Source organism: Artibeus jamaicensis, unplaced genomic scaffold (genome assembly GCF_021234435.1).
Source record: "Artibeus jamaicensis isolate MK-2021 breed Jamaican fruit bat unplaced genomic scaffold, CSHL_Jam_final scaffold_474, whole genome shotgun sequence".
Taxonomy (NCBI): domain Eukaryota; kingdom Metazoa; phylum Chordata; class Mammalia; order Chiroptera; family Phyllostomidae; genus Artibeus; species Artibeus jamaicensis.
In genome coordinates this window covers 2,220,611-2,231,240 of record NW_026522046.1, presented here as the reverse complement: position 1 = coordinate 2,231,240, position 10,630 = coordinate 2,220,611, and the positions used below count along the sequence as shown (strand labels likewise).

Sequence of the window (10,630 nt, the reverse complement as noted above, 5' to 3'; positions counted from 1 at the left end):
AATCAGTCTTCATCCTTTGAAAGTCTCCTGAAGCACTTCCATCTTCTCCATACTTTCTTGAAAGCCTCATCATCCTTTACAGGGAGATCCGCTCTGTGCTTAGTACTTAGGGTAGCACTATGCTCTCTCAGTCATGGCCACATGGATCTCTCTCCCCTGAACTTCTTGTTCAAGTGACTGGGAAGATAAGAGCAAAATCTTTTTTCATTTCCACATCCTGAGGGCTCCTGTCAGGAAATGTGTGTTCAGAAGAAATGCTTTAAATGATGAATCTCAAGGCTTGTGTCTGTCATCCCTTTATTCATTCAGTGTTTTTCCCAAGTTGGGGCAAGGCCTGACTTCAAAAGGAATTGTCTGGTGAAGGGGACGCTAAAGCCAGGTGAGGGGAATTTGGTCAGGGACCCACTCTGCCTTGAACTTGCACTTGGTATGAATCATCTCATTTCTCTTGGCTTCTATCATCTTTATCTACAAAATTTTCTCACATATACTGCGGGGAGAAGGGGATGATTGACACAGCTAAGCCCTCTCAGGTCTTCTTTATCATTGTTTTCACACACAGATTCATCTGGCAAATATTTGCTGAGCTCCAGTGGTATAAGAAGCTTCTCCCATGAGGCTTTGTATGCCATATCTCAGTGGTACCTGATAGAATGCTTGCTCTCCACTCAATATACCTTCAGCTCTCTATTCCTGTGCTCCAACCTTCTCTTGGTAGGCACAAACTCCACCCCATATCTTCTACTTCTCTTTTGGTTTTGTTTCCTGAATGCTCAGTTTTTATTCAGACTTCTCAACTGTTATTACCTCTGTAGAGATTTTTCTAGCTCCTCTTCCCCCCAGCCAAAGTGGGGCAGTTCACTTATTCTCTCCAGTGGTCTTTCTGGACACGTGCAGCTAGTGACCTGCAAGTATTAGCTTCCTACTAGCCTCGCAGGTCTGCAGGACCTCCCACAGTATTTAGCATTCGTCTTCTATTTATTCAATCTGTAATATTTCGTTTAGTTAGAGTAGACACAGAAAATTCTGCCTTATACACACACACACACACACACACACACATATATATAGACACATATTAATAGTTGGAAAAGGGTGAAATATTTTAATGGTGTTTTCAGATAATTGTAAACATTTTTCTTTACAATTCTCATCCTTTACAAACTACATCAAAACTCAATACATGGTAGTTTCTTAAAGTTTAGATGCATTATGAAATCTGGAACAATATAATAAACATTTCCTGCTGAGTCATATTAAAATCTACAGGTGTATCTTGCATTTTAAGTGGATATTTTTCCCAAATATGGTTTTGTAACATCATTCATTGATCATTTGGAACATATTAGTCCATTGACTTACATGACTATTTCAAATGGTGACACATTTCATTCCAAAATTAAAATACTCACATCTGTCAATATCGCCACTGATCTAATTGGGTAAGTTTTATGTTTTGAGAAACAGTTAAGCTTATGGTGGCAGATACATATTTTCCAACATTCTCATTTTTTATTGAAAGCTTGAATCTATGATTAGCAAAAGATATCCTCAATTGTGCCCATGAAGTGACAGCCTCACTTCACATGTTACTAAGGAAGTGTCTGCCCAACACAGGTTGAAACAATCATAGTTTGCCAGCCATTCTTCCAGGTAGAATTAGAAAAAACAATTGATGTACCTTACATCTCAGTTGCAAAACTACTTTCTCTTGAAGCAACTATTAAGCAAACAGCAGATTTGCTTCATGCACATTTGCCGTTTTGTCACGGAATAGAAAAAGATGTGGACAACTGTAACTGAACAACAATAGAAAAAGAGAAAGAGATGTAGACTCAGGTTTCTAAACTTAGTAAAATAAATAATTTTAACAGACTGCTTCTTTAAGGGCAGTCTTAAATGAAGTTTACTTATTTTAAAACTGTTGATCGTGGTGGTGAATGTTACAATGACCCTGGGTCCAATTGAGTTTCAATGGCTTGTATATGTGGTGAGGCACCCCAAATTTCATAATACACAGTGTGGTTTGGGTACCATCAGTTCAAATGTTAACACAGTGAAAATGGCAGATAACAGCATTATGGTGGAAACAGTTCTGACCTTGTGAACCCCTTCAGTGTCTCGGAGACGCAGGGGTCCTTGGATGATACTCTGAGAACCATTGAGCTTCAGAATTGATTTCTGTATTTCTTTCCTATTACATGTCCATTTTTACTAAAGGTGAAAAAACCCATTGGTGCTACTTCTATACTGAAGATTTTGTGAGAGTAAAATATTTTTCTTGATTTCACTATTTTCTGCAACTTTTCTTTTCCATGTTTAAACATTTAAAAAAACCAAAAAACAAACAAAAAACCCTCACCCAAGGATATGTTTATTGATTTGACAGAGAGAGGTAGGGAGAAAGAGAGAGAGTGGCAATCGATCGATGTGAGAGAGAAACATTCATCAGTTGCCTCCCATGAGTGCCCCTCCTGGGGCTGAAACCCAGAACCTGTTTGTGTATGTGACCATGCTCCAGGCAACTGAGCCACTGGACCAGGACTAACCATTCTGTCTTTTAATTCAATAGAAGCCAATAACCTATTGAGAGAATCACAAAGCTAAGATTGATTGATTTATTGGGTGTGTAAAGAGAGTAGAAATGAGAGTGGGGTGAGGAAAATAGGAGAAGAAACAAGATTTGAAAACAAAAAAAAAAAGAACATGAGAATGAAAGAAAAACTAAGGAGAGAAATCAGGAGGGGGAAAAATGAACATAAAAGAGACTATAAGAGTAAAGAAAATAAGACAAAGAAAAGAGGGGCTTCAGGGTTGAGAGAGGATGATGCATTGTGTTAGAAAAACTCTGAGTCAGGAGACCTGGGTTCAGCAGGACCACTTCTAGCCTTGATCTCTGCAGAAGTCAATATCCTTTCTGGGTCTCATGTTTTCCCTTCTGCAAAATGAGAAGGGAAGTGATGGTACCAGTGGCAGACAAGAATATCCACAGATGGCTCCAGGAGTCCCTGCACTTTCAAAATTATGAGCAAAATCTTGTGTGTCCCTCGATTTTTTTTGGCAGGGAGTGGGTTGTTTTCATCAGTCACTCAAATGTCTCTTTACCAAACTGGATGAAGAACCTCTGACTTGGGTGGTTTACGATCTTTTCTAATCCTAAAACTTTATAATTTTTGCATGGAAGAAGACCTTGTAAACTGATACTAAAATCATTTCCTGGCCTCCAAATTTCACTCTCATTGTCTTTGACTCTGAGAAAATTCAACATGAAGTTTATGGCCTATAATGATTGTTTTTTGCTCTGATACAGGAAAAAAATAAATAAATGGAGCAGCAATCTTAGGGAGTCCTGCTGAACCCTGACCCATTGCAGTGATGGGGAGCAGGTACGACAGATGGGAAATCAGTTCCTGGGGCCACCGAGCACAGCCGCATGGTGTGCATGCAAACAGAAAGGGCTTCCTGTGTGTGCCAGAGCTGCAGCTCTTTTGCTTTCAGCTTGTTGACTTGGTCCCAGGGAAGGAGCAAAGCTGGCCAAGTCCGATGAATGGCCAGCAGTGGAAAACCAGTGCTGCTGTCTGCTGGCAGACAGGGCGCCCGACACCACACTTGGTCAGCTCCCCCCAAATGGCGTTCCTTCCCCCGCCATGGCTGGCTTTGGCAGGCGCTACCATGCCTAAGAATGCAGGAAGTTTTGGGTCACGGTGACATCTAATGCTGATGCCAGATGAAATATGCCCTGGAGGCTCTCCAGGGTCACATGGGGTGTGTAGCAAGAGAAGGCAAGGCTGCTCATGCACTGACAAAGTGGATTTTGGCTCCACAGTGGCCCCTGAGGGAGGAGGAGAGGGTGGGACTGGGAAGAGGAAGGGAGGAGGCAGTGACATGAGAGTGGACAATAAGGAGAATCAGTCTTGCTTTTTAAAAATCCCCTTTAGTATTTCAGGGAGCCACTTGCTCCTGGAGGTGGAGGCACATCCCCATATCTGTGGCACAGAAATGTGGGGAAAGGTTTCTGTGTGTTGGCAGGTTGGGTATGTTTCTGGCTTGGTATATAGTTGGGCCTCAGAGTTGGATAAAAGCTGTATAATAAATATGGCTTGACTTGATGTTCCCTCAGTAGTTCAAAAGCTCAAAATTGGAAAAAAAGAAAAAGTAGGCGATGGATGCTCAGGGTTCTGCTACCTTTAGTCTCTGGGTAAATAAGGCCTTTGCAGTTTCCTTCCTGCTGAAATCTCACTTCGCCTTGTTCTTGACGTATTGGGTTATCTGGCACTATTCTTCGGAATCCCAGATTCCTAGAGGAGGCTCATCTCTGCCCAAATAAAGCCCCTACGAGAAGACCAATGATGGACACCTATCTTCTGTCCCATATCGATCAGTGGTGCCCTAAAACAATCTTTGTGCCTTGGTCTGAGAAGAGGGAAGGGGCTTGGCTACTTTTGCTTTCAAGAATTAGGAACAGAAACCTAAAATGGAAACAGCTGAGAAGAAAGACGCCAAGTCAAAAACAAGATCCAGCTGGAGGAGGTCAGGCCCGATAAGCAGGCTGACCACAGGCTTGAAAAAGAGGTCAGGCCCCAAGAGCTGAGCTTGAGCGGTGAGGAGTGTTTTTGCCAAGGGAAGATGATGGCCTGTGAGGTAAGTGGGCTCTGTTCCTCTGTCCCACACCCGGTTTGGGTTAGCTCAGGGAGGCCTTGCTGGTTCCCCCTCCATTCTCTACTGAAGGCTGAACTACTTAGGCTTAGCAGAATGGCGATAGAAAGGGTATGTCTGAGTGTCTAGAAAAGAGGTATGTTTGGGGAAGATGAAAAATCACTGGAAGGCCAGCTCCAGTTTGACCTCCTCTAAGAACCCTTGCCAAATTACTCCTCATGGGTCTTGGCTCCATCTCTCCACTCCACTCCATTGACTTCGCATTTTATTTCGAGTAGGCATCACGAACTATTGGATAATAAATTACATGGTAATGGTAGTAACTAATATTTATATGGTGTATCTTCACTAACAAAATTCATTGCTTTCGCAAATATTTACTCAATTGGTTTTTTTCTGAGAAATAGCTGGAAGAATTACTGATAGTCTGCTTTGTATAAAGCCAAATTGGTAAAGAAAGCACACACTTTGATTCCATCAGGGAAGACTTCAAACATAAGCTTTATCATTGGCTGACTGTGAGCTGGGATGGTTTGTTCTGCCAGTTCAGGCAGAAGTTGGTGGCACCAGGAGAGCTCTGTGCCCTCTTATTTGTCAGCATAGTAACTGTAGCTTCCATCATGAACTACATTTTTGGTAAAAGGTAAGAGATTATTTTGGCAGCGTCATATTTTGACCAACATACTGTTTGAAATTCTGAGCAAATCCTGTGGATTTCTAGAATCAAAACAACTTCATTAAAAAGGTTTTTTTGGACATTTGAAGGCTGTGACCTCTGCCAGGCTTCACATCACAGCTCTCCTTGGCAACCACACCTTTGGGTCATTACTGCTCCTCTAATCACATCTTTGTTCTGCTTTGATTTCTCTTCCCCTTCCCTTCTGAGGACCACCCCTTCCAACCCTTTGCAGTGCACCCTGGGAGATTTCCTGTCCATGCTCACAAAGTCTTTCATTTTCTTAGTCCCTCTATAGAGTTTTTTCCCCCTTATCCTCTGCCCTAACTGAAACCTGGTTTCCCCAGGGGATATCACTTTTCTGAAGGCTCCTTTACATGGACTCCCAAAACACTTTTATTTTTTTTTACCATATTAACTATTTTCATTTACTTACTTTTTTCATTTTTACTGAGAAATAATTGCAATATAGCACTGTATAAGTTTAAGGCATACATCATGATGGTTTGGTTAAATATATTATGAAATTATTACCACAATGGGTTTAGTTAACATCCATCATTCATATAAAAAAGAATAAAAACATTCTCCTTATGAAGAGAATAACTCTTAGGATCTACTTCTTAACTTTACTATATATTATAAAGCAGTGTTAACTATAGTCATGTTGTAGTCATTACATCCCTTGTACTTATTTATTTTAAAACTGGAATTTTGTACTTTTTGACCACCTTTTTCCAATTATCCCTTCTCCAACCCACACACCTCTGATAACCACAAATCCGATCTTTTTTTCTATGAGTTTGGTGTCTTTAAAAATTGTGTTCTACAGATAAATGAGATACTACCATCTTGGCTTTCTCTGTCTGACTTATTTCACTCAGCCTAATGCCTTCAAGGGGCATTTATGTTTACTCAAATTGTGGAATTTCTTGTTATTTATGGCTGAATAATATTCCATTGTATATACCATAACATCTTTGCCCACTCAACCACTCATAGACACAGGTTGTTTTCATGTCTTGGCTAAATAATGTCTTGGCTTTCATTATGATAAATAATGCTGCTGTGCACATGGGTTTTCTAATATCGTTTTGAGTTAGTTTGAGTCATTTCCTTTGGTTAGATTTCAGAAATAAAATCTCTGGATTATATGGTACCTCTATTTTGAAAATTTGCGGAAATGCTATACCAATACATTCTCCCTAAATCTTACCCAGAAGTTAATGTGACCTTTCCCATATCTGTATACTATTGCCTCCAAATATTATTATTCCTCCAAGTTCCTATTTCTCTTAAAGAAGAATGGTGTTTGACTGTACCATTTGATCCTCCACTTTCTACCCCTACATCTCCACTGCGAAACATCACCTTCTTCATCTTTCTCCACATTCATTGATGACTTCGGCACATGACATTCAGTTCTCTCTCCTTTCCTAAGTCCTACTGTTGTTCTGTGTGGTCAGTATTCAGAAGACTAACCAATTCCTTGACTTCCACAAACTTCAGGATTTCATTCTCTGATCACAAATCTCTATCATTCTATCTCTCACTCCTTTCATGTGTTCTCTTATATCTTTAAGACAGCTTGTGTTGTCTATGTCTACCTTCCCACACCTAACAATCCTTCTCTGTTTTCCTGTTCATCTGTACATCCTGTCCAGCCTAGATGGCCATTCTCCTGTTGGTGTCATAAATTCCTTTCTAGGCCATTGCACATTGTGATTCAACTCCTCTCTTCTAGTTTTCTTTAATCTGCATTTAGACCATTGGGCCCGTTAGGGAAAATTATGCCACCACATATATTGGAGCCACTATAAAGTCATGGTTCCAACTTCAGTCTGGCCCACAGTGATACCTATAAGATGCACCTTTAATGTCTCCAAAATTTGATCTTTACAATAAACGTTTCGCAACTTTCTAAAGGCCAAGATACTCTGTATCATGGCTGTAAGCAATTCATTATATCTACTACTTCACAGTGATGTATATATTCTCAGATGAGAATTATAGCTATGATCATTTCTCATCTTGTCGACACCTGCCTCTATGGAAGAGGTGTCTCTGCCTTTCAGGCCAATTTCCCCCCTGAGCTCTGGATCTCATCACCTAGCTCTTTCTCCCAAGAACTTTGCTCTAGCAGTTCTCTCCTGGTCCTTGTATCTTCAAGGGAAAGCAGATGGGGAAGCTGAGAGAAAGTGAAAGACAATTCTGGAGGTTTAGCTAAATTTTTAGAGATTCCCATACCTTGAGGGCAGAAGTGGGTCAAGATCTTGCAAAGGATGAGTGGTAAGGAAATAGCACTCACACATATACACAGTAGGGAGTCATGTTGTCACCCCATCCCACTCAGAATGTTGTAATAATCTATGTCCATACATGGGTCCTTATGAAACTCCTCTTAAGAGTGTCATAGGGCAGGGCTGTGTGTTTTTCATCTTTGAGTCTTCCATGCCAACTATGGCAATGAACAGATAAATAGTACTAGAAGCAAAAAAAGAGGTAAGTTTTGGCAGAAATGATTTTTGATAGATCCTTGGATAAACACCTGGAACTAATGAAGAGGTGAATAGCAAGTCCTGGGAAAAGGCACAATGACAGGTCAGATATGTCTACCATAAGGATCCAGTCTGTGCTGTTTTTCACTGACAGCTTCAGTTTGGACTTCCTTCAGCTGGCAAACATTGTGACTCATCACAGCTCCTGAATATTTTATCTTACAGTTTTCAACCATTGACCAGACCTTATCTGATATTTCCTTAGTCCCAAGTCCCCAAGTGCTAAGTCACTTGACCATTACTTGTGATCATGGAATATAGGTGAAGCAAGAAAATGGAATTTCTGGTGATACATGTAAATAGACTGGAGAAAAGGAAAGATCCAAAAAGAGAAGTGGTACTGTTCTAAGTGGAAGGGATGCTGGACAGATAAAGCACTAGGTGTACCCTGGTGTAGCTCCTGATAGGCATTGCCTACAGTAGCATATAAGAGGTGTTTAATCAATATATGTTGATCAATAAATGAATGACTGAGTGAAATGATAAAGGAGTTAAGTTTTTGAGAGTCTTCTACTATAGGAAGGAGTACAATTTATCTAATAGGCTTGTGTTGAGAATAAATCACTTATGCAGTGCTTAGCAGATAATAAATACTCAGTAAATGCTATCTAAACTTCCAGTACCTTATCTGGGTTGGAAGTGGGCGCAGGCTTAAGGGGAATTTATCTTAGCAAGTCACTTTCAAAATTCCATCAGCATGATCTGATAAAACCTTAGTCTTTCTGTCTCCTCTTCTAATCACACCTAAAGTCAATATAAATAAGGCCCAGGACTCTCCCTGGGCTCATTCTGAGATGCCACATTCCCTAAGAGAAACTTCAGGGCATCTCAGAACAAAGTCCTCTGTTTGCACCAATCAGAGGCTATAGTCACATCTTCAGAGGGCTAACAGAAACTCAGGTTAAGAACCCCTGAGCTACTGGATTAATGTTTATTCTTTTATTAGCAAAACTTCAGTTTACTCATTTACCAAACTAGCTTACACAATATACACCTGAACTGTTACTTCTTGCTCTTTCTTGTGTGTGCCTTCTTTCTTGGGCCATAATTAATACTCTTGATCTCATATTGAATGGTCCTTTACCTGCATACTCTTCAATCTTCAGTAGCTGTTCTGGCTTTATATCTTTCCTAATCCACTCCCATCTGCCTCCAGTAATGATGAAACAGCTTTTTCCCAGACCTGGTACTGAACATTCTGCTCCAGTTAGGAACCTGAGGCTCTTACCTTCTATCCCAATTCCTTTATCAAACTGTTTCTTCTAAATCTGTACTGGGCAATGCTAAAGATTTGTAATGAATGAAAATTTCTCTCTACTGACAAATGCTTTGTGGGCACCATTTATAGTTGACAAAGCTCCCTACAACATTCTGATGGCAGTGCTTTACTAAGGCCATCTCACTCCTCATCACGGTGCCAGTCGCCCCAGTCTCCTAAGTGATTAGTAGTTTTGGAAGATGAAATTTCTCTTTTACTGAGAGTAGTTTCTTAAATCTTTCTCTTAAGAAAGCATTGTTCCATGGTGTCTCTCATTGCTGGAAGACATGCAGGGGTGTCCAGCCTGCAGCCCGTGGTGCCATGCAGCCCAGGATGGCTGTGAATGTGGCCTAACGCATAATTGTAAGTTTACTTCAAACACTATGAGTTTTTTGTGATTATGTGTTGCAGTGTATGTAATGTATGGCCTAAGACAACTCTTCTTCCAGTGTGGTGTAGAGATGCTAAAAGGCTGGACATTTTGCTTAGAGGTTGTCTATTACACTGGTCCTGCAAGATTCCTGAACTTGTCTGCATGTCCTCAAGGAACAATCTAGTCTGTACTTAATTATTATTTCTTTGTGCCTTCTGGAGAAATACCTAGTCTTTCCTTCAGCCAAATTGTATATCTCCTGCTCTTACCCGGTTCTTTTTCACCTATCAAGAAACATTTTGCTCCCCTGCAATCTTTAACCATGAAATCCTTTCATAACCATTAGAGACAGCTGAAGTCCCTTTTCCTCCACAGGACAGCTTGAATAGGCACGTGGAACCAAGCCAGTCTCTCCTTTGTCTTCTCTTTCCCAGCACCATGAGTCTTCGGACTTTCAACTCTTGCTCATATGTTATGGTCCACTTAGCTTTTCTCAAGATAGATTCTGTTCCATTAATTTTCTTTTTAAAATTCTTAATTTCAACAAGCCGACTCTCTGTGACACCTACAGAATAGGGGATGTCTACAAATGTCCTTTAGGCATGATAAATACTAAATATATTAGAATTAGGAATTTGCCTTGCAAATAGAGACATTCTAAATTGAAAACATTTGTTGAAGATAGAAAGCTTAGCCTAAGTAAAAATTAGTGCACCAGTATTCATCATTGTTCTATTCTCGAAAGCACTATGAGGTCATCATTACGGTAACACAAACAAAAACCATCAACGGCCACTCTGGCCTTCTGCTAGTGCCTTGAATATATCAAGCTTTTGTCACTTCAAGGTCTTTGCTTGTGCTTTTCCCTTTGCCTGGAACTCTTTCTGCAACCTCAAATGTTTGCTTTCCAACTCCCCATGTTTCAAGTCTCTGAGAAACTTTTTCTTGATTTTTTTACCCCCCATTCCAGCCCTCATCTAAATCAGGTCACCCATCATTTTCCAACCTGCTTTTAACTTTCCTTATGGCAAACAGCACAATTTAAAATATGTTTATTTGCATGATTATTTAGCACCTGTTTTCTTCACTAGACTGTAAACTTTGGAAAG

The 10,630-nt window shown here is 40.4% G+C and overlaps 1 protein-coding gene across 2 annotated transcripts in view; it reads left to right on the top strand.

The window, feature by feature from the left end:
- The first annotated feature begins 4,493 nt into the window (after positions 1-4,493).
- TPRG1 (tumor protein p63 regulated 1) overlaps positions 4,494-10,630 on the top strand; it is a 202,822-nt gene continuing 196,685 nt past the window's right edge. Inside the window, exons 1-2 of one of the 2 annotated variants that reach the window (XM_053657561.1) lie at positions 8,951-9,076; positions 9,402-9,511. The gene's annotated coding sequence lies outside the window, so the exon portion shown is untranslated. Of the gene's footprint in view, positions 4,642-8,950; positions 9,077-9,401; positions 9,512-10,630 lie in introns of those variants that run through there. The other variant, XM_053657560.1, reaches the window with a different exon arrangement.